Source organism: Ambystoma mexicanum, chromosome 2q (assembly GCF_040938575.1).
Source record: "Ambystoma mexicanum isolate Mex_15411 chromosome 2q, UKY_AmexF1_1, whole genome shotgun sequence".
Lineage (NCBI taxonomy): Eukaryota > Metazoa > Chordata > Amphibia > Caudata > Ambystomatidae > Ambystoma > Ambystoma mexicanum.
The window spans coordinates 1,249,308,603-1,249,328,809 of NC_090924.1; positions in this window are offsets into that span (position 1 = coordinate 1,249,308,603).

Genomic DNA, 20,207 nt, shown 5'->3' on the forward strand with positions numbered 1-20,207 from the left:
ACAAACAAGTAGCACAGAAAATTGCAATGGCACTTGAGGCACCCGCATGCACCCCAGTCCCCTTCTTTAAGGAGGATATGTCAAAGGTACCCAAATCATTGTGGACTACTAGCCCCTATGACGTGGGGTGCATAAAAAGTATAGGGGGAGTAAGGATAAAATTGAAAAAAGGTGCAATACTCCCCAGAGTGAAACAGTACCCACTATCAAAAGAGGCAGATGAGGGCATATATGAAACCATAACGGCCCTTATAAATAATGGCATATTGGTCCCCTCAGAATCACCATGTAACATGGCTGAATACCCAGTGCGCAAGGCTAAAGGGGGGTCTTGGCGCTTCATACAGGATCTCAGGCCCTTGAACAACATAGTAGAAGCAGAATATCCCATAGCAGCAAACCCGGCCACAATATTGTGTGGCATTCCAGCAGAAGCATCACGATTTACAGTGATCGACCTTAAAAATGCTTTTTTCTCAATACCATTGAACCCAGACTCACAAGATCTGACAAGCTTCACTTACAGAAACACAAAGTGGAAGCACACCAGATTGCCACAAGGGTATTGCGAATCACCCTCAATTTTCAATAGAGTAATACAGATGGATTTGGGTAACATTGAAGTGGGAAGCACAGTGTTGCAGTATGTGGATGACATAATAATTTGCAGTACAAACGAAAGAACATGCAGAGAGGACTCCTTAAAGATGTTGACAATATTGGCTGAAAAAGGTTACAAGGTAGACATGGAAAAGATACAGTACTGTCAAGAACAGGTACTTTACATTGGTCAGCTTATATCCCAACATGGAAGAAAGATTGCACCACAAAGAGCACAGGCCATTTCAAACACTCTAATGCCACAAACAGTGAGGGAACTGCAGCAGTTCCTGGGGCTGTGCAACTACTGTAGAGCATGGGTATTTGATTACAGTTCGTACATAGGACCCCTGCTTGAGGCGTTAAGGGAAGCTAATAAAGGGGAGAAAAAGCTGGGGTGGACGATGGAAATGAAAGAGGCTTTTGATGAATTAAAAGATGCGATATCAACTGCTCCGGTACTGGCATCCCCAGACTATGAGCGACAATTTTTTATATTTTCACATTGCGATTCAGCAGTAATGAAAGCAGTGTTGGCTCAAAAAACAAGCATGGGCTACAAACCAGTAGCATTTTACAGTGGCCACTTGGATCCTGTGATGTTAGGTCATTTCCCTTGCGAACAAGGTCTCGCCGCAGCTGCTTTTGCGGTAGAAAAAGCATCAGCAATAACCATGGGGTGCCCAACTACACTGTTTGTGGAGCATGCACTATTTGCAATATTGAATAAACCTAAGTCCACCCTAACCACGCAGAGGGCATCAGGTTATGAGATCATCCTATCCAGAGCTGAACTATCAATTGTTAGATGTAGCACGGTCAACCCTGCAAGGTTCCTGGCAGAAGTACTTGAGGAAGGAGGTTATGCCCACGATTGTACGCAAATAACTGAAATGTACTCATGTACTAGAAAGCGCACTAGAGGGAGGTGAGCTCCTGTTTATTGATGGGTCATCAACTATCGACCAAAGGGATGGTATAAGGAGGACTGGGGCAGCAGTGGTAAAAATGATGGAGGTACCGGTGTGTGTGGCCATGAAATGTGTACAATTACCACAGCATTACTCCGCTCAAGCAGCGGAATTAGTTGCACTGATCTTGGCGTTGAAGGAAAGCTTTAACAAACGAGTGACCATATACTCCGACAGCGCATATGTTACATCCACTGTCCACTCAGGGCTGTCGAAATGGAGAAGAAGAGGGTTTAGGAGAGCTGATGGCACTCCAGTGCAACATGCCCTCTTATTGGCTGAACTAATTGAAGTAATAAATGACCCCCAAGAATTAGCTTTAGTAAAATGCACCGCACACACCAATGGTGAAGACCACATCTCGAAAGGGAATGCAGCAGCAGACGCACATGCGAAGTATGCTGCATACTTTGGTGAGATATGGAACCCCCCAGAGTCACAGAGAGGGAGAGGGAGGGGAATGGCTAAGGAGATGTTGATAAGAGAAGGGTACACCCATCTCCCAGCCACACAGATTATGGAGCTACAAGCGGCTGCACCAATGGCCGAAAAAGAAATATGGGTAAAAAGAGGATGCACAATGTCACCAACCGACGCACTATGGCGCCAGGGTGACACTGGAAAGGTTGTAATACCATTGGCACTTTTGAACTCCGCCCTGAGCCAACTACATTATCCAGCCCACACAGGCAAGGAAGTAATTGCAGCACGAATTAGGGAAGACTGGTTCTTCCCCGAGTTAAATTCTCATGTGTCAAATTTTATCAGCAATTGTCTCACATGTCAACAGTTTACGGCCGGCCATACTCTAAAGGTGATAAGAGGTACTATACCCCGGCCAGAGGGACCTTTCCGGCATCTCCATATTGACTATGTTGATATGATCAACATATGTCAAGGAAATAGGTATATGATTGTAGTAGTATGCCCATTCTCGAGGTGGGTTGAAGCAGGGCCCTGTTCACACCCAGATGCATTTAGAGCAGCTAAATTCCTAGTGAGGGAGGTCTTCCCCAGGTGGGGAGTGTGCGAGGTGTTAAGGTCAGACAATGGCCCACATTTCGCAAACGAAATGTTCCAGCACATCACATCCTTGCTGAACATCAAGCATAAATTTGCATGTGCATACCACCCACAGGCCAACGGTATATGTGAACGCCTGAATGGCCTATTAAAGGAGGCAATTCCAAAGATACAGCAAACAACAAAGAAGAGTTGGTTATATTGCCTTCCATTAGCCCTATTTGAGCTAAGGAATAGACCAGGGTCCGACCACCACCTCACCCCTCACGAGGTGGTTACCGGACGTCAAATGCGCCTTCCCCTAACGCCAACATCAAGAGCATTTACCGACCACGAGAGTACTGCGAGTGTTCTTGGTGGTGAAATGTACCAATATGTGTCTTCTTTGATTACTAGTGTAGTGTTTGTGTCTCAACAGCTCGAGCGCACGCGGGGCGGGTCTAACAGCAATCAACAAGAAGACGTGGATAAAGAATTGGAAAAGGAAAGACTGTGTAAAGTTACTAAAGGTGACCACGTACTACTTCGCAATTTCAACAGGAAGTGGAACAGTCCACGATTCACTGGCCCCCATCTGGTAGAGGAGGTATCAACGAGAGCAGTAAAGCTACAGGACAAGCGTGCCTGGAACCACCTACACGATGTAAAGATCTACAAACTCCAGACCCGCCCCAGCGCCACCGACAGGTCCATTGGGAGAACAACAACAACATCACCAACGGAGGAAGAGAGTTCTACCACAGCTAACGGCCTAAGTGTTCCCATACCCTGTCACTCCCCAGATTCCCCAGAGACAATAACTGAAGAAGAAAGGGGTGATCCCCATACTGCCCACCCCATGGTCACACGCTCAAAGAGTAAAGATACTTCCGCCAGTTGAGCCCCAAACCCCCTGCCCATTGACCCCTACCCCCACTGCAGTAATAACTGAACTGAAGGACATTGTCTTGCACATGTACACATGTAAACACGTGAATGCTCTCTTTTCTTTTCTCTCGCACATGCAGGAACTGCGTATTATTGTACTGCTAAGAAAATAGATAACTAACAAATTCACTGCCCAGGAGTAGATGGTACCCTCAGACGATAACTACCCAGAAGAACTGTCACACCAATTTGTATATGAAATAAAAAGGCCAACGTACCTGAAAAGAAGAAGGGTACGTGTCTACTACACAGCATTCCTCTTGGCCATAGAATATTCAATGCCCCACCTCCACCCATACTTGCCTGTCCTAAGAGATAGACCGCTTAGATTAGCGTGGGAACAGCTCTTCGCCTGGGCACTGAATGACTATTTGATAGGGAGAGCTTAAAAAACAACAACTAACATTTAATAACCAGCATATTGAGAATTTTCAGGCGGGCAACTTTAACGTCGCAAGAATACGCTGCCGGACTGCAGCAAGGTAAGAGCAAAATGCCGGTGAAATTAGCATTTGTAATAAAAATAATAGGTATTTTGATGATCACCGGGTTCCTGGCTGCCTCTGTATGGCAGTACAGCTATGCTATCAATCTTACTGCTGTACCCAAACCTAATACACCCCCATCCCCAGCTGCAACAGGTGTTACGTCAGGTGATACTAGTAAAATTGCACACAAGCAAAATAGAGTTCAACGCAGCACATACTCAGATAATAAAGGTATTGACAATTATATACAAGATTCAGCACACATCTCAAACAACATCTGGTACCAACACATGACCCGCATCGGTAAGCAGACAACAGAAGACAGCTGCTACGTTTGCTCATTAATACCATACGCCATGAGCGCTTCTCGAACATTTGTTGCCACAGAAATAGATGAAAAGACAGCACGATGCATAATATACTTGGCACTGTTCCAAACGAAAGGAAGATTTCAAGGGACAGTGGTGCAACTGGTGTGGAAAACACGAGACTCATACCCATATGAAAACAACTTCCTCAAGACTTATTTGAGTTACCACAAGAGCAGTTTACATGCTGAAGCATTCAGATACATAACAAGTGGTCCTGAAAAAGGGGAAACAAAGAAAGTAACACTCCAGTATTTACCATTTGATTGGTACGCCACTGAAGTTCCTGGTAAACCAGGATGTTGGGAGAGGCCACTGGTGACGATAACGGGGAAGGTGTACATGGACAACAAATGGGAGATAGGAGTGATTGGCAGCAACATGGTAACAAAAGAAACTATTTCAACTATCGATGCACACAACCACAGATGTTGGACGACTTGGATCAAGTACGTACCCATGCTCACGTGGATAGAGACGGATGAAGACCCAATAACAATACTGCCGCTGACTGCGCCTAAGGTATGCTACCAACATAAAGGAGAGGTGGACGTAGGATACAACACCAACTGTGCAAGCGTGATGGAGTTACCTGAGGGGGGAGCAGGAACAGCAGTGATAATGGACCATTACTGGGCCTGTGGAGAAAAGGCATACCACACACTGCCCCCTCTGTGGAATGGTTTATGCACGATGGTGCACGTCAATGTACCATCACTAGTGGTACCCCAGAAACATGTGAATGTGGCGAACTTCCCCAAAATGGATGAAGGGGACAAGAGGAAGAAGAGATCTGCACCACCTCAGAAGGGGCCAGGGAACAGGAACAACGGCAATAATACTGTCCTAAATAGAAGGAAAAGACAAGGAGAACCTCTGACAGGAAATTACCTATGGGGAAGGTCGGAAACGGCACTCACTTCAATTCCGCCAGAACACAGACTATTCAGCAGAGCAGCAATGTTCTTCTCCTCAATAATCCATCCGGGACTGCAGGCTTACGCAAACGCAAAATGGCTCCAGATAACTAGATGGGAACTAATGATGACCATCAATTCTACAGTAAATGGATTTAACGCAATAAAAGAGGAGCTTCGAGCTATAAGGATGGTAGCACTTCAGAACAGATATGTATTGGACCTCCTCACAGCCATGGAAGGAGGAGTCTGCGCAAAGATAGGACAATCATGCTGCACGTTCATTCCTGCCAACGATGCTGACAATGGTACACTGACAGAAGCAGTTTCACAATTGGCCCAGATGCACTCCAAAATGATGGATGAAAGTAAAGGTGTGAAAAAGGATGAGAGCTGGTTTTCAATATTATGGTCATGGATGCCATCTTGGCTGTCAGATGGACTGAAAATTATAGTTGTTTGTACTATTTTGGCTGGAGCTACACTGATCATAATAAGATTTTGGAAGGCCCGGAAGGCACGCACCACTGACGAGTTGCTTGAAATGGTCGGTATGCACCCCTTGATGCCAGCAGATGACGGCCAACACACAGGCACAATCATACAAGAGAGAGAGAAGTTGCGCAACCAGATCATCACCAACCACCTGGACCCACCATCTGTGAAGATCGAGAACCCAAGAAACCCCAGGAGCTACATAGGGAAATGGGTATACTGTACTCCTGGACGAACCTGTGAATATATGTATTGGTCATTTGAAGATCATGTTAACCACTATGGACATTTAGGAGGAATAACTAAGATATGGAGAGTAAGAGGAGATAACGAAAAGGATATGTTTGTGGTCGACAAGTCGACCAGAGGGGGGACTGAAGTGGGAGAATGGAAGACCAGGCTCCCGACCTTCCCCTCTCGCGCCTGGCCTAAAGGATCACGGCCCAGGCACCCGCCACGAGAAGAGTTTGCCCATCTACCAGACGACCAAATACCCTGGTACAGGAACATACGGATGTGTCCATCTGCCTGCCCAGCAGCCCGCCCTGTCCATGCCGACACCTGCGGCACGGATCAACTAGACTATAACCTACACGTCGTTAGAGATGCCACGACGACCTAGCCAACGGTCAGCACACCTGTGCAAATATACACACCGGACACTCCCGCACCAATCTACACGAAGAATATACTCAGTGCTATGACGTAGGCGACAGACATACTCACGGACGTGCATCTTTATTATTTTCCACATAGGCTCTCAAAATGCAGAAACGCAAGACGCATCATGAACCCATCTAAAGAGCTTGCTTACGCTTCTCCTAAAACCAGGTGCCATAATGAGAAATATAACGAAGACACGATACTGGGGATAAGACAATATGATACTATGACCTAAAGCGCCTGTGCACCAAACGGTTCCACCTATACACCAGGCCTAAGTAGGCCGCAAGCAAGAGCTTCCATGGACGTTAAAAGAACAAGAGTCAGGTTGCTGATCCTGCAGAATGAGCCCGGCGAAAGCAGACAGCCAAGGTCGCAATGTTGCAAACCCACATTCCGAAAGCGGACAATCAAGATCATGATGTTGCAACCTCGCACGCCACACACCAACGTCAAAGTCACACCTGCAAATTAAACCAGGCACAGAGTGGAAAAACAATATTAATTGTGCAGAATTCTGCCTCAAACACGGTCCCACCTCACGTGACCAAGCCGAACCTGACAGGATGCCAAGGCCAGAAAAGGCGTCTGGATCCCTCGTTACAAGACTCAGGCAGATACAATTAAAAGGCTCAATGGACATCTGCGACAGTGGGAGTAGTCGGCCTTCCAGCTTATGAATAAGTCCTCACATTGTCTGCACGTACTCATAGTGAAACATTGTTGCAAATGACAGGTGCACCGAGAGCTGGGAACAGCGATGGTCCCAGACTGGGAGGCTCGCGAGCGCACCAATCAGAACATGGGGCTCTTATCACTGACGCCATTAACATTAACCAATCATCAGGGGTCTTCATGTAACAATTCTCATGTATCTAATTGTAGGGACAACCCAGATATATCACCTGACTAACCCTTGACCACTAACATTGTTCTCTATACGTATGCTATACTAACCCTACCACTCGAGCAACCAATTAAGAGTGGCGATAGGTTTTTGCTAACTTTCCTAAGGTGACGCAAGTAGCGCGTCATACTAAGGTAAAAAGGGCCTGCGAGCCCCACGATTGTGTGTGTGTCAGGACGGACGCGTACGATCCTTGACCCATCCCTGCCGTTTTTGTCTAATAAACAGCAGAGTCACCTTGCTTCTTGTGTGTGTCTCATACTCTATCTCTTTTGGGATATACGGGAGGAGTTGGGGCCTCCCTGCCCGGAGGTCTGCGGACGGCCCGGCCGACCCCGGCAGAATTTCCCCCCGACAAGCTCCTGCCCCTTCAACCACTACAGGTGGAGCAGAACCACCTGGCAAAGAGGTTTTCATGTGACCAATTGAGAAATCCTCATGTAAAAAGTTTGAGACGAAAGATAGAGAACTGAAACATGTCAAGGCATAATACTAGAAATTTGATATACTAGATATGTATTGAGATCTTTATTAATTATACTTCATCTCTACTTTTTTTTCAATGTCACTAACACTTTGTTTGTATAAGTGTTTCATTTTTACTGTGTCTTTTATGGATTTTGAATAACATTTATGTTTTGTAAGAATTAACTGACTGTTTGGAAGTGCTGTTGGGTATAATTCTACCTTGTTGCTCAATATATGGTCTTACAGTAAGGATACCACTTCTCATCCCCCGATTTTGATGGGCCTTTTTCATCAAACTACTCAGGAATTTATCAAAACAATGTGAATTAAGCTTCCAATCCATCAAACTGGAGTTCATTAGACCCTCCAATTCCATGTTCAGTATCCCGAGGTTATGTGGTGTCTACCAAACTTCTTTTCCCTCTCCCACAGTTGTATAGTTTATTGAAGCAACTCTTATGGTTATCTCTCAAAGATTCACGTTGGGCAATCCCAGGAATGCTTCACAGTTAGCCAGGCCATGTCAGGCTTTAGCTGCCGGAAAGGGGTTGATGAGTGACGGTCCAGCGGTTGGAGTCAGCGGGTGACGGTTGTCAAAGTGGTGATCTTGGGTTTGTCAATGTGCAATCAATGAGGTGGCAGTTCAAGGGCTAGGTGGTCAAGCTATATAACCCCCAGTGAGAGTAAATGTCCGACTCTCCATTGATTTGGTGGGGCCCAGATATTGAGAAGTCACTTGCAGCCTAGCAGGTGATGAGCTTTATCGATGACATGATGCAATGCTGAGCTGGTTGAAGGTGCAAGCAATGTTCGAAGTGGTGTAGGAGAACAGCAACCAGTGCCAAAGACTTCCCTCTTGTTCCAGGTGTGGTGAACACGGAGCTACTGGTTCAGTGCAGTAGAAAAGGGTGCTTCAGCCGGTCTGGTCCCCCAGTTGCTGTGAGGCCCACTCAGGGGGATTCAAGAATAGGATGGTCCCATTCAGGGTCTGCTCACCCAGCTCTGGAGATTCTGGTGCAGAGTGGTAGGTCCTGGTCCACAGCAAAGGCTACTCCTGACGTGCCCGGGAAGTGATAGGGAACAAATTGTTGTTCTGTCTTTGGTTTTTCCTTTTTCAACTCACGCTGAGGACTTTGGAAAGGGCAACTTTCCCAAAGTAGGTCCAGTGTGATCTTCATAATGAATCTGCAGGATTGAACTAAATTTAGAGTGCTTTAGTGGTCCAATACAATGGATGGAGCCTCTGGACCTGCTTGGTGCCACGGGTAGAGCTGGCCCTGCGAATCAGGATACTGATGCAGCAGGTCACTGTTACATACTATGCTTTTTGGCATGGAGCTTGTGGACTAGGATTCTGATCGGCAGATTACCCATTTGGAGATAGAACTAACCACATAATTTTCTTAGAAAATAAACTTCTAAAAAAGCCAGGAATTTGCACCCTTGCCAGATTGAAATTTCTCACACCCTTTCACAAACATGTTACTACATTTGAGCGTGCACACACAGGAGTAAAACAATCTTGCACTGTTTTATTTTTTCATTAAAATCGCTTTGTGAATAGTGATTTTCTCCACACAGACAATGTACAGTGTAGGGACATGGCGTGTAGTTAATGTGGCAGCCAGAGGCCATCAGTGATTGCTGAACATATGTGCTATTGTTTCGCTTGTACCTGCTATGACTTATTGCAGGCCTGTATGAGTGAAAAGCACAGGTAAGACAGGTGACTTCATACACCATTGCAAATGCTCCACCAGCATCTACTATGTCAGGTAACATTGTCCCCATACATATGGTGGCTATACATAATGTTGCCGTGAAAAATTGTGGTGACATTATATATGGTGACCATATATATGGAGAGAAGGGGAGCATGGGATGCACAGGTGTCCCCCGCTACCCTTTAAAAAACAATGGTTTTGGGTCTGAGGAGGTGTCCCCTGCATGCAAAATGAAATAATGTCCCCTTAAGAAACAACAATTTGTTGCCGACTTTTTTGCAAGGCGACATTTTTGTGGGGACATTAATACATGTAACCTCTGCATTGGTTGTACCTGAGCGATGTATAGTGATTGTAGGTCATGTGCCTGACACTTACTTGTGCATGGGGGGGCCTGCCTTAAGGTCCATCCACTGGTACATAAGACGCTTCGCAGTCTTGCGTGCAGGGAAATAGGGGCATGGAATGCGAAGGTCACATTCCTCGTCGCATTCAGTTCTTGCATTCATTTATTAATTATCCTCTATAGAACAATTCTCTGAAAGGTTCTCCAGATAATGCAACATATTGCACCCACCATTGATGGACCTGGAGTGGTTTCATATGCCACGGGTTAGGCGTTGTTTATTTTCAACCAACCCTTATCCATGAATCTGAGAAATAGTGAGAAAGCCCAAAGTGCAGAGCCACTGTATACCCTTTCGTGCCACAGCACTTTGTAAAATAAATGGGTAGAGTTTCCCAAAAAATACCAGTTTTCGTGATTTCTTTTTAATTTATAAAATGCATTTACTAGAAAGATCGTACTACAATTCCTAGACGTGTGCACCACATGTATAATTAATATTTATTGGTGGGGTTGGTTTTTGTGCATAAGTATTGGTTATTTCAGCACATAATTGGGGTATCCTTTCCTGGACCTGCTGCAGAAGGTTGGCCTAGGTCCTATGCAGGAACATGCCCAGAACTGGGCTCTATGGCGTAATGGCGACACCACCGTAGTGGCGGCCCTGAGTGGTCCACTGCTATATGCCCTACTGCAAACTAGACCTAGACTATCAGAATGGAAGCTCTCGACAGCAGATTTAAAAGAAGCTTCCCCGGGCCCTAAATACTTCTCCTAAGAGGGAATCATCAAGGTGACATCGTACTGATATTTCTACATTCGTGCCTCCTGATCCAAGGAGAACACCTGACTTTTCCTCTGTTGTCTACGCTCCCTCTATGACTATTCACGTTGTACTTTTATGTCCATTGTGTATACTTTCAAATAAAAATGTATTTTGTTTATGTTTCAAATAAATAAGAGAGTACCATACGTGGCATTGCACTTTGATTGTTTGAATGCACGAGCTCTGTCCTCTCTCCTGTTCAACTTCCTGTACCGTGACTCCCTACTCTCCCCCATATCGGTCCTTCCACCCCTGTGCTTTGAAACTATTCTTTTGTAAGTTGGCACATTATAGACATCAATACAAAAATAAAAAAGCCTGCCCTGGGAGTGGGACATAGGTAGAATTTCGGTGGGTAGCTGGTAAGAAATCTCAGTGGGTTGAGTGCTTGCTGCTTGTATATGTTTGTGATCCACCGGTTTGAATGCTGGCAAAGACAACTCAGCCTTTCATTCTTCCGAGGTCGATACATAAGTTTCAACTTCAGTTGGCTGATCATATTATGCAATTATGTACAGTGCTTTTGTGAAAGCGCGATATAGATAACAAATAATGATCATTACATGGTGGTGTTGGATGCCAGTGATTCTACCCCGGCTGCCCTTCATTGCTAGTCCAGAAGCAGAGGTGTTCCCTGCCTTCTTTGTCTAGCCTGGATGTCCTAATTTGCTACATTGTGATCTGGAAGCCGGCACCCTATGATGCCCATTGCAGGAAAACTTACCACCTGCACGATACATATGGAATTCACCCCTGTGACACCTCCACTAGGGCATCGACAGGGCAACTTCAAAGAGATGCTCCAATTATCCATTGAGGGTCACACGGAATGCTGCTCCCTGCGCTAACAGGCTCGACTTTCAAAGCGTAATACACATACCAGCTAAGCCAACCCATTAATGGCAGTTAAACACTCTGGCTAACAGTCAAATATCAGAACTCTATATACATTACTCCAAACAGCAACCACAGTGTCACGTGTCACCCAGATCATCCTTGCACAACGGGCACACAAGTGACCTTTCCAACCCAGTTTCTGCCGCTCCCAGCCCAAAACACCTACTTATGGGAACTCTTTGAGCTTGCTTTAATCAAGAATTACCATCATGCTTTGCACTGGAAGTGCCTACCACTGTTTTTTCAAGGCAGTTTTCTCAGAGTAAAAGAAAAAGCCCTGATTCATGGAATAGGGAGTAGAGATCCAGCAAAGCATGCACACTAAGAACTACACTGAGCAAACATGCACACAGAAGTTTACGGGTATTCATGGAACTGTTTGTGCAAAGTAACTGTATGCGCAAGACATGGCCGGAACGACCCTAACACGCCGCACGCATGAGCGCAAATATATGCACCCCACTACACTGCATATGCGCACCCCTAACTCAGATTGGAAGCCCAGCTGTGGACACGGACAGCTAAATCCGACACCTGATCATAACTCTGTGTGGTGAATCCTCTGCACTGGTAATTTCCCTGCCGAGAGGTTGCACGTCGGATCCATGAATTTGTGAAATTCTGAGCAATGGTGGTCATGCAAAGGACTGACTGTGAAAGCCGTCCCCTGTAACGCTGACATGTTCCCTTGTTTTTCATCATTTTTCGAGTTCAGCTTCCTTCCCTGCCCCCCGTGCAAGCCAAGACAACGTTTTGCATGACGATTAAGAGCTACAGAAAGCAGTAAAGTTAATTATTATATGCATCAGCTGAAGGGGGAAGCAGTGACACTTGCAAAACACACTTTGAAGAATAAGTAAAATAAGACACAATGGGCCTCATTACAGGGAAAGCGGTAACCATGGCGCTATTAGGTATTTTACCGAGTCCGCCATGGTGAATGGCGGAATTACCGCCCCATTCCATGGTGTGCGGGGGCGGTAATTCCCCATTCACCATGGCCCTTCCCCATTCCCATTTGAGCCCCCATAGGGCTAAATGGGAATGGGGAAGGCGGTAATTACGGTACCGCAAATTCCGGTACCGTAATTACCTCCAAGGTCCCTTTGCGGGTCCCATCCTTAACGGCTGAGCCGTCATGGTAGGGACCCGCAAAGGGACCTCGTAGTAAGGCGGTAAGGGATTACCGGTACCAGTACCCTTACCGGTACCGGTAATCCCTTACCGCCATCCGTGTAATGAGGCCCAATGTGAATTTCATATTTACAATTGTAGGGTGTTGGCACTTAGTTGGGGAATTATTTTGAATTTAACCAAATATGAAGAAATTGCAGGCAAAGAACGTGAACTCCTTGACAGGTCATTGCAGGGGGAGCCTTGCATTTTGCTCTCAACTGCACCCCTAGAGCAGCAGGGATCAACAGCGGCTCCCATTGACTGAGCGAACAAGCCTTTCCATTGGCTCTCACTCAGGAGCCAGTACAGTAGTGATGGAGCTATGGGAATTGTGCAAACCAGGCGTGCAATGCCATTGAGCTAACCAGGCGTAAGCCCCAACACCATAAATGTGAATTTGGGGGCGGGGCTTCTCCCATGAGCTCTTCCCAAAACTGGCAGGGATCAACTTTTACTGTGTTTGTGCAGAAACATGTACTTGCACAAACGCAGTGAAACTTCAAAGCTGCTACTTTCAAGACAGGCTTCCATCACAATGCACATATCAGCCCGCTCCCTGCAGATACGAGCCCACATATAACGCTATGGGCCTCATTACGACCTCGGCGGTAGCCATGCCACTATTGGCGGCATGGCTGCCGCCGAAATTGCGTCCGGGTCCGGGTTACCAGAATGAGGAATGACCGGGCCATTCCGAGTTCAGAGGGCATGGTAATTCCTCCCTTCAAAAACCCAGAACTGGACCTTCCCCATTCCTATCTCAGCCCCCATGGGGCTGAATGGGAGAGGGAGCAAACAACAGGCCGATTACGAGTGGACCGTTGTTTGCTCCCTCTTCCCCTCGCGGGACCCGGTAAGCACGCCTGTTTTTACCAGGAGGGCTTGCCGTGTCCCGCGAGGGGACTTCGTAATGTGGCGGAACGGGTTTAACGGGTCTGCATCCTTTTGCGGCACCCGTTAACCCGTTCCGCCAGGGTCGTAATGTGTGTTCTTTCACATCCAGGGGAGGGGGCTTATGTACGCACTTGCATTACGTTAGGCAGAGAGGTGAGGGACACCTTTCCTGAAACTAGCCAGGTTAAAGTTTGAATGTGTTTGTACAATGAAAGCAGATAGGCTTCAATCGCCTCTCCACATATTGCACTTTAAAATGTACTATTTGATAGTTGGTCCCCACACCAGACCTTGGGGGTAGAACAGTGGGAGCAGAGCAACCAAGTTTTCTCCACCCAAATTCTGAAGTGGCACGTCCCATCACCAGTTAGGCCCACCCTTCCACGAAATGTAGGTTTCCCTGCGACCTAAGCTGCAGAGCATCTGAAGTGAGAAGTTGCTAGGCAGGCAATTTAACTAGTCCAAGAAGGGGGAAACACTGTGCATAGCTCCCTTCGAACCGTGCCACCCGTCTCCCTTGGTTTTGTTTCAGCGTGGAGAGAAGCAGCTGCTAAAAACATATACATGAAAGCAGTATTTGCAAAGAAATGAAGAGTGATGTATTTATTTAATTGTCCTTGTCATTCATTTATATACAGTTTCCTGCGCATTCAAAGCTGAAAAGGCAGCATTTTGTGTTAAACCAGTAGCATTTTTTCATAGTCTTTTTTGGAAAAGCTGCTGATATCATATATATGAATGCCGTATTTGTCAAGAGATGAGCAGGGATTCATTTATTTAATTGTGCAGTTTTCGAGGCAAGCAAAGGAGAAACTGCATTGTTTTTCACATGAAAACAGTATTTTGCATAGAAACAATTGCTTTTTTTCATAGACTGCTGATAATCATTTAATCTGCAGTATTCCAGTCAGGAATAGGAAAAGTCGACGTCTGTGCCTCTGAAACCTCATTCTTTTTGGCTATAAGGTGGCAGTATAGTGCCGTCTATAAGCCGAAACGAATAGATTGTAGCACAGCTAGGGAGAGTTGGCATATGAGAAGGGAACACAGCTTGTAGGTGTTGTTTGGTTCTTTAACCATCCATTGACTGCTCATGGCAATATTAATCCCTATGGTCATTACCACCCACTTCCCGTCCACATACCCAAAAGGCCTCCTTATGGGAACTCGTTCTGCTCGCTTTTTCAAGCCTCAAAATCAAACTTTGCACTCGCAGTGCCTGCCAGGGTTTTTTCAAAGCAGTCTTGATATGATATGATATGATAAGGCATTTATAAGGCGCCTATACACAAGTGTTTCAAGGCGCTTCTTCTGAAAGCGAATGGGTTAATCAGTGCTGTAAACACGGTACTGGTGTAATAAAACATGTCTTAATCAGGTCTGACATCAGTCACTCGATTTTAAGCACTATGCGTGTCCTTCCCTGAAGTCCTGTTAAAACAAGCATTGGCAAAGCCAAGAGTTTCAGCTTGTGTATAGGTTTTAGAAAGGCATTTGCCAGGCACTGCTATCAAATGCCCAGGTATGTGCATGATGTTCCAACTGCTATCATTAATGGGCAGTTAGTACCAATGCCTGTGAAATACCTTTCCCCTTGTCTTGACAAAAGCTAAAACTGTTGGCATTGCCAATGCTTTTTTATATTAAAGTAATGAGCATTTATTTAATGGTTCTTTATTGCTGTTAATTAATCTGTAGCGTTTGAGGGTGCAAGAGGAGAGGCTGCCAGTGTTGCCACGTGAAAGTAATTTCTGACAGGGGATCCAACTTCATATCAGCGTATATGAAGGCCATGTGTGAAAAGTGTGGAGTCACCTATAGGTACGCTACATCCTTCCATCCACAAACAAATGGACTTGTTGAGCGGTTCAACAAGGCATGATAGGTGGCTTGGAAGAGCACATGAGGAGAAAATGGGACACTCTCCTGCCATGCCTTCTGTTCACCTACAGGGAGGTGTCACAGGACGGATTACGGTTTAGCCCCTTTGAGCTTTTGTTTGGACACCCTGTAGAAGGTCACCCTAGTCTAGTGAAAGAGGGATGGGAAAGCAAAGCCTCATCCCCTACACGAGATGTGGTGGACTATGTACTCTGCCTTCGGTCTAGAATGGCAAAGTAAATGGAACAGTCAACCAGGAACCAAAGGCCAGTCAGTAGCTGATGAAGCGCTGGCATGATCAGAAGGCCGTGGTGACAGTCTATTCTCCAGGCCAGTGGGTGTGGATTATGGAGCCTGTCAAACCCATTACACTTTAGGACAAGTGGACTGGGCCTTACTGCGTTCTGAAAAAGGTTAGTGCGATGAATAATCTCAATGACGTGAAAGGACCTAAACTGATGTGCAAGGTTTTTCATCTCAACTGGCTAAAACCCCATTATAGCCAGGATGACTTGGTCATGGCATTAGTGACTAACAGAGACACTGCAGAGGAGATCGATCCCCTCCCAGACCTGTTGCATGCTGAATTCACAGATGGGTACGTTGAAGGTGACAACCTTGCAACGGATCTGTCAGAACAGCAAATGACAGACTGTCGTTGGTGACTGGGACAGTTTGCCAGTCTGTTTTCTCTGACTCCAGGTTGCACAAATTGGTGCACCCATGATGTGGACACTGGATACAGTAAGCCAGTGAAGAGTAGGATTTCTCAGATGCAGTCGCTTGGAGTGATAGAGCGATCCCACATTCCCTGGGCTAGCCCAGTGGTACCGGTCCCTAAAAAGACCAGTGGTGGGAAAACTGAAGTTCGCTTTTGTGAGCACTACAGGAGGCTCAATTCTGTCACAAAGACAGATGCTCACCCCATTCCTCGGGCACCTGAGCTCATTGACAAGTACCTTTGACCTCACAGCGGGCTATTGGCAGATCGGCTTGACAGATGGAGTGAGAGAGAAGTCTGCATTTTCAACCCCTGAAGGACATTATCAGTTCACTGAGATGCCCTTCAGATTGAAGAATGCCCCTGCCACTTTTCAGCAGATGGTTAACCAGGTTTTGTCTGGTCTGGAAAACTTCAGTGTCGCCTATTTAGAAGACATTGCTGTCTTCAACCACACCTGGGAGAATCAGGCACTGCAGAATGTAGGACTGACTATCAAGGCCACAAAGTGCCAGATACCGCAGGGCACAGTGACTTACCTAGGCCACCTCGCCGGTGGAGGTAAGAAACAACCTCTCAAAGCAAAGGTACAGGCTGTGAAGGATTGGTACATCCCCACAACACAGACACAGGTGAGAGCCTTTCTAGGTCTCAAAAGTAACTACTGGTCATTCATCAGATGGAATGGGACCATTGCCATGCCCCTGATTGATGTAAGAAGATGCTGAAAAAGGTAACTTGTACCCCCACCTCTCAAACCTCATTTCAAGATTTAAAGGATGGATTGTGCAGTGCCCCATTTCTCAAAGTTCCAGACAATGGTCAGGAATTAATTATCCAGATAGATGCCTGTGATTTTCAGATTGGAGCAGTGTTAGCGCAGCTGAACTCAGAAGGGACAGAGCAACCTGTCGCCTACATTGGCAGGCGGTTGACAAAAAGGGAAAGGGACTGGGCTGTCTTAGAAAAAGAGGCATATGCATTTGTGTGGGCCATAAAGAAGCTGAAACCCTACATTTATGGGTCTCACTTTATGATCCAGACGGACCACAGGCCTATGCGATGGTTAATGGCCATGCAAAGGAAGAACCCTAAGCTTTTAGATTGGACCATATACCTACAGGGATTAGATATGCACATCCAGTACAAGCTAGGCTCCCAGCCTGGAAATGCCGATGGCCTCAGCCGGTACTTTCGCCTTGATGATGAACCAGACCCTCAGTTGGGTGGTGGTTCACATGTTGAGGCTGGGGGTCAGGTGAGGGATTCGACCATCCACACAGGGAGTTTGCGCTCACCTATTTTATTTGGATGATTTCTTAGGAAATGGAATGATGGGAGATCAACCTCCAAAAATGTGTGGGGCTAATCTGCACACATTTTCTAATGCTCACCGCACAACAAACACATAGTCCAGTGTACTCTGAGGGACACAGCCTACAGACACAGTTCTCCCTGTCACATTCATTTGACAGGTGACAGTGAGGTGTGCACGAAAACATCCAGAGCAGATGGGCAACACCTTCCTCCTCCCATGGCCAGCCTAATTAACCCCTTCAGTGCCAAGGACGAGATAGCTCGTCCTTTTTGGCACCTTGTTTTGTATGAACCCTCCAAAGCAAAGCTGTTTTTTGCCCCCCTGAAAGGGTGGTGGCTCTTCCCCTCTATCACACAGGTGGAAGGGGGGCCACACCTTGTAGACCTCCCTGTGGGCAGATTGCTGCCCCCAGGCAGGAGTACATGAGGTGGCCCCCCATTCAATTGGAGAGGAGTGGGGGGCCACCAGGAATAAGTGTGCATGCCTGGCAAAGGATGGGGCCTGCAGGTTAGTGACCTCTCGGGGCAGATGGCTGATCATCTGCCCCCAGGGAAGGGGGCAAAAAGAAATGAAAAAAACAAAACATAAAAAACAAAAGGGAGATTTGGGTGGGAGGGGGGGCACTAACCACCTTATTTGATGGAAAAGGGGGGTGACCCTCTCTCCCTCACTGCAAGGGGAAATGGGGGCATCCCTTTTAGCCCTCCCTGAGGGTAGATATCTGCTCCTAGGAAGGGGCATCTGACCCCAGGGAGGGCTGCATGAGCATGAGATGCCCCCCTCTTATCTGCCCTCAGGGAGGGCTGCATGAGATGTGCTGCCCCTCCAATTGGGGTGGGGGTGGAGAGGTGCACCCCCCTTCGCATTAGAAATTCCCCAGCAGTGTAGGGTGCCCCTAAGCCCCCGCTAAAGGGCAGCCTGCCATTTTGAATTATTTTCTTTGTTTACTAAACTTGCCCTGGTGCAGAGGGGCACATTGTTGTGCAAATCTGGCCCCGGGGTGCTCAAACCTTACTGCCACGCTAAGGCAAGTTTAGTAAACACCGAAACACACCGCCAACAACGCATGGCCTACCTTCCCGCGTCCCCGCACGTGTCCCGATGAAAACGGTACCGCACATGTGTGGGTGCACCTACCGGGGGCGCAAAAGGAAAAGGGTAACCCACTGGTAACCCCAAGCCTTTTGGCACAGCACATTTGGTTCATGTGGGCAACCTACAGATTTGGGCCTAGGGTGTCGAAGCCAGCAAGGAAAACAGGGAACCCTATGCATTTCCCAAAAGAGGACACCCGTGGGAAACCACTGAGGTCTGATTTACGCAAATCGGCCCAGAATTTATTACCCAGAACCCCCGGCAAAACCCACATGGGAGAAGGGGGCCCAAGGCCAGGGATATTATCCGCCAACTTTGCTGGAGCCCTGGCTGCCCTGCGTTACAGCTTCTCCCCACCAGGGAGTCCCAGCAGTGTGCCAATAACTCCCTGAAGGGAAAAGTTGTAATGCAGCACAGCCGCAACTCCAGGACGGTTAGAGGTGATGTCCTTTGCCTTGGACATCCATGTACCATGTGGGTGTACCGTCCCCTAAGCACAGCAGCAGCTCCAGGGAGCTGGTAAAGGAACACGCATACCTCTGTTCTATATCTTGTTAAAAATCCACAAGAATATATTAAATCCTCCAGGCAGACCGATAGTGTCTCTTTGTGGCTCTATTTTAGAACCTTTGGGAAAATATATTGATTATTTTCTCAAACCATTGGCAGCCAGTACACCAACCTATCTGGCCAATACTACCGATGCTATTGTCCATTTGGAAAACTTTCCGTTTGATCCAGACAAAAGATACATAGATGATATCATAATCGTGTGGGACTAAACGACGGGAGATCATGAACAATTCCTGACTTGGATTAACTCATTGAATGACCATCTCAAGTTTACCATGTCTGTGGACAGTGCGTCAATTTCTTTCCTGGATCTAATACTCAAACACCAGAATGGTGCTATCATTGTGGATCTTTTCCGTAAGACTACGGATTGAAATACTATCCTCCACTTTGATAGTTTTCACTCGCAGTCTTTAATGGAAAGTATTCGCTATGGTAAATTTTTGAGGGCTAGGCGGAACTGTACGAACAAGAAAGATTTTGTGTCCCAATCTAACATCATAGAAAACAGACTTTCCCAGCGAGGTTATCCAGCTCACATATTGCGACAGTCCCGTAAAAGGGCGAGATATCAACATCGCAAAGTCTTGTTGACTAAAAATATCCGCACCACCCAGAATCAGTCACGCCTGGTCTGTGCCATGACCTACAGCACCCACCATGACAAAATCAAGAAGACTATTGCTAAGCATTGGCATTTACTTCAAATGAACATGTCCGATTTGGAACATCCCATGTATGCATTCAAAAAGGGCAGGAATTTGAAGAGTTGGCTATCTCAGGCAGATAGACTGCAGACCATCCAGGCACCTAAAACCATCACTGAAATGTGTGGTATGGAAATAGTTACTGGCAACTATCCCTGTGGCAAGTGTTGTCAGTGCGGATCTACCACAGTGACCAACACTGTTACCATTAACCACAGAGTC